The 5,054-nt window shown below is 41.8% G+C and overlaps 1 long non-coding RNA gene across 1 annotated transcript; it reads left to right on the forward strand.

Moving 5' to 3' along the window:
- The first annotated feature begins 379 nt into the window (after window positions 1-379).
- LOC120047807 lies at window positions 380-3,297 on the forward strand. The gene is made up of 3 exons (XR_005476931.1): window positions 380-445; window positions 2,638-2,720; window positions 3,261-3,297. It is a non-coding gene; the product is annotated as an uncharacterized LOC120047807 (long non-coding RNA).
- Window positions 3,298-5,054: the final 1,757 nt, after the last annotated feature.

Raw genomic sequence — 5,054 nt, forward strand, 5'->3', positions numbered from 1 at the left:
CAAGAGGTTCACAGGTTTTTTCGTGTCATTATCATTCTTTTAAACGGATGAAACTAGCACGAAACTCCCATGAATTCTTTCAGTATCTGAAGTTTGCTGTATATTTTATGAGTAATCAATGTTATTTAATGATGAACTCTGGGTTATCGCTCTGGGTTATGTTGCGTCCACAACATAACATTTTTAAGGGCAATAGTAGCCTACATTTGTTTACAACTCGCAGAATGTCCATGCGTGAATTTACAACCGCACAGAGCGTTGCATCAGCACGAGATTGGAAGTGCGTCAAATCTGTACAGCATTGTTACGTCATCACTGATAAATGTTGAAACTGATGCGAAACCGCGGGAGCAGTTCAGTGATTCTCGCTAGTGCTGGAGGAGCGTTCATTTTGGCAAGGAAATGTGCTGAATTTTGCAAGGACATGGAGAATAAAGAGTTCAAGGTAGGCATGTTATTTAAGCAATAAGGCCCAAGGGATTGTGGTATATTGTCAATATACCACGGCTAAGGGCTGTTCTTACGCACGACGCAACCCGAAGTGCTAGCTAGGACAAAGCCCTTATTTCACGAATCCCCGAGGTGCCTTATTGCTATTATAAACTGGTTACCAACATAATTAGAGCAGTAAAAAATACATGTTTTGTCATACCCATGGTATACAGTAGTCTGATATACCACGGCTTTCAGCCAATCAGCATTCAGGTCTCGATCCACCCAGTTTATAATTATTTTTAAATCCCCATTTATATTAATTACTGTGGATTAAATATTGTTAAATAAATGAAATTATGTGCTATTCATTCTGTAATATCAAACTACAAAGTCTATGGCCGGGGAGTCATGAGAGTTGGCTAAAGGTACAGTAGAATCTGTTGTGGGTCAAATGGGGGTCTAGGGTCAAAGGTTATTATGACACCACCTTCACATTTCTGTCCTAAATGGCACCCTATTCCCTATGTAGGCTAGTGCACTACTTTTGATCAAGATCCATACACTGGTTGGCTGACGTCACGAAAAACATGCGTGCTCATCAATGCCGGAATGCGTGTATCTTGTTATGACTCTAAACCTCAGCTAGCATGTGCTCATTATGCAAATGTCTTTGTTTGCAATTAACATTTAGAAACTAAATATAGTTTACATGTTGTCAATGTTCTAAGTGAACCCTGTCTATTTACCCTGTCTATTTCTACCCACAGTTACATGCAAGTGTTGTTGCTAAACAACCAACCCGTCTATATAGTCCCACAGTGGAGGTGTCATAATACCCATAAAACCTAGCAGTCAAACAGGGAGGGAAATGGTTCCAAAATATTTTTCCACCATTCATTTTTCCCATAGGCAATTTTAGAAACACATAAAATAAGGTCTGTGTTTCATGTGGGCTTACCCTGGTGTGACATTTTTATAACCATGTAAATATCTCACAGACAAGGTGACTTTTAGCAATACATTTGGCTCTATTTACTCTCAGATTTGAAATTTCTAATTAGCATCAAAGTAGACATGCAAAACTACAAATCCCTGCAAGCTCCTAAACGTAATTTCTAGCTGACATCTTTGCTAACAGGTATTGTGTCAATTTAAAACTTGCACTAAACAGTTCACAGAATTGTCCATTTAAAGAAATGTAGCCAATTTATTAATTACTACATTTAGCTAACATTAGATAGTTAATCAAGAGATTCTTACCTTTGCCTCAATCAGCATGATCATCGTGGCATTTGAAATTCTTTATGATAGCCACATTAACAGCTAATTAGCGTTTAATATTTGGGGGGTAAATACAGGCGAATATGTTGATAAAAGTCACCTTGTCCGAGAGATTTACACAGTTATCAAAATGTCACACCAGGGTAAGCCTACCTGAAACACAGCCCTTATTTTAAGTGTTTCTAAAATCCACTATGGGAAAAATGTATGGTGGAAAAACAATTGGAACCATTTCCCTGCTTGACTACTAGGTTTTATGGGGATTCATTATTGTGCCACTCTATAGGGCTCTGGCCAAAAGAAGTGCACTATATTGTAAATAGGGTGCTATTTCGGACACAAGCATAGATATGATGCACTATGATGTGACCATAGAAATAGAATCACTAGAAAGGATAGAGCCTCTGACCATGGCAATTTGACTGGTAAACTGAACTGTACACCTGACATGATGTTCTGGTGATTCTATTTCTATGCATATGATGCATTGTGATGTGACAATGAGTGTTGGGTTAATGGTGCTTTCAAGGCAAGTGATCTTGGTCAAATCATGACTTCCATGATCTTTAGGTCAGAAAGTTGGAGCTCTAAAAAGATGCCAGAGTTTTTGTCATTTTTTTGTGATATCCAATTGGTAGTTACGATCTAGTCTCATCGCTGCAACTTCCCAACGGGCTCGGGAGAGGTAAAGGTTGAGTCAGGAGTCCTCCGAAACATGACCCGCCAAGCCGCGCTGCGTCTGACTTGGAAATCCAAGTTGGATGACTGTTGAAAACAATTTTTCCCTGCCGGAGTTAGTTTTTTACCCCGATTGTCTTGAACACACTGAAGTCGGAAGTCAGAGAGTTCCCAGTTGTTTTCAACACGGCTAAAGGCGACACAGTAGGTGACTTCAAAACATGACTTTGTGCTGTCTTTCAGGAGTCAGAGGTCAGTGGGAATGACCTCACCCTCATAGACCTGGATGACCCCATCAATGACGGTGATGTTATGAAGGAAGACAGGTAAGTGATTTACACCAATGGCACATTTGTGACTGGTTACAGGATCACATAGGCCTACAGATACAGATTATGTAGTAGGTCAAAGGTCACCGCCTATGGAGAGGTAGGCCCAGAGCCATGTATTTAGAGAGATGGGACATCTATCTGCATTATGTTGCATTTGCATCAATATGTATACATTACATGACACAGTATAATCAAAGATATCCATATGAAAGCTGCTCCCCATGCGCAATATTGACATTTTAAATAATAATATGTAACTGAACATCTATTTTATAATTGACTTATAATGAAAGGGTAAATGAAAGGCTCAAAGCCGCTAACATGGAGTCCTTCCTAAAAGTTTGCCAAATTCTCCCTATATATAACTCTGGATAGGCCGAGTCATCTCAGAGTATTGGAACCATATAATTCGAGTGATTCTATTCTAGTTCTAGAATGGTTCATTCTACTTCTATGATTCTAATTCTATAATTGGAACACATCCTCACACTCACATTATAGTGACCTTAGAGCGATTCCTTTTTCTGTATCTAGATCTGATAAAGATCACAGAGAGGTTGAGAGACAGACCAAGTTGGAAGAGGCTGTTCTAGAGACAGATATCCCAACTCTGTCACTAGAGGCTGAAGGAGAGATTGAGATGCAGGAGGCTGATCTGAAGACAGATGGCACGTCTCAGTCACAGAAGGTTGAAGGAGAGAGTGAGTTGGACGATGCTGTTGCCATTCCACCTCAGTCACAGGAGGTTGAAGGAGAGATTGAGTTGGACGAGGCCATTGTCATCCCATCTCAGTCACAGGAGGTATGATGTATTGTGTTTTGTGTTTTAATGATGCATTGAAGATTAAAATTACAAATGAATTTTCCAAGCTTGAGCTAGTAAAGGTCTTCTAATCTAGGAGGCCAAAGGAGAGAGTGAGTTGAATCAGGTTGATCTGAAGACAGCCACATCAACTCTGACACTGGAGGTCGAAGGAGAGAGTGTGATGCTGGAGAGTGATGATCTAGAAACAGCCGGGCCATCTCAATCCCAGGAGACTGAACGAGTGGCAAAGGTAAATGCTTCCAGATAACAGTGTGTGTGTGTACATTTCTGTTTGTGCATGCAGACAGTAGTTCGTAAACAGACATTCTGTTAACAGTGCTATGGCGAATTTGATTGAATTCCAGCCTAAGTCTGCTTTCTGTCGTCCCCATCAGGCTGCAGTGGTGACCTTCACTACCGTGACCCACAAGGCTGCAGCCTCCCAGACCAGCCTCACCCTCAGCAGGGGAAAGAGAAGCTACCCAGACCTACACACCTTTGTGCAGGACATGAAGGATGGGCAAGTTTCTCTTTGGCTTCCCCATTTACCCCCTAGATATGTTCCCTATTAGAGCCTTGGTCAACAATAGTTCAGTATTTAAGGAATAGGGGCCATTTGGGATGCACCCATAGGGACAATCTCAATTGCATACTCTCTTCTCGCCTCCTTCTTAAAACCATTTGGATGAGAAAGCCCTCCCGTTTGACCTTCTCGTCCAATGGGTTTTGAGAAGGAGGTGAGTAGATTGAGATTCTCCCATAATCTCGGGCAAATACAAGGGACTCAACTGACCAAATGACCAATCAGGGATGTTTGGATGTGGCCTAGTTCCGTAGAGGTCCATCCATAACGTAATCTAAGAGAATAGAGGTAATGTCATGTAGTTTAATTGTGTACCTTTATTTACTTTTCAGCCATTGGAATCTGCTGAGTGAGAATATGCGTGCCGGGGTGAGTTATAGTCACTTCTAAAGTAGTTAATGTTGGTAAGATGGACCAAACATTCCGAACTCTTATTGGTGGAAATCGTGCAGGACCTTTAATTCAGAGGTTCCCAAACTTTTTCACTCAGGCCCCCCTTTCCAGCATTGGGGAACATCCTGAACCACTGCTTTAATTGACTAGCTTGAGTAAACACATGGTGCAGCAGTGCAGCTCCGTTAACAAACTAACTCTGTATGGTCTTTTAACATTTCAGATGAGCAGACATGAGTTTAGTGCCAGGTGCATGGATATTACAAATTGGGTGATGGAGTCTACATCCACTGTGGTCATTCCCGCCCTTGACCTCACCATGCAGATCGAGCTCTCTGATTCGTCAAGCTCTTCTGGATCAGGAAGTAATGAGGCAAGAGAAGTGAACTCTCTTGGCCACAGCGTCAGATTCAGCTTTAGTGGAGGACCCAGTAGGCGCACCAGTTCTAGAACCGCTTGCAGCACACGAACTCCCACCCCTTTCCCCTCCTCTCACAGGTACCTACCCCTATCCCCTCCTCTCACAGGTACCTACCCCTTTCCCCTC

This window comes from Salvelinus namaycush, chromosome 5, assembly GCF_016432855.1.
Source record: "Salvelinus namaycush isolate Seneca chromosome 5, SaNama_1.0, whole genome shotgun sequence".
NCBI lineage: Eukaryota > Metazoa > Chordata > Actinopteri > Salmoniformes > Salmonidae > Salvelinus > Salvelinus namaycush.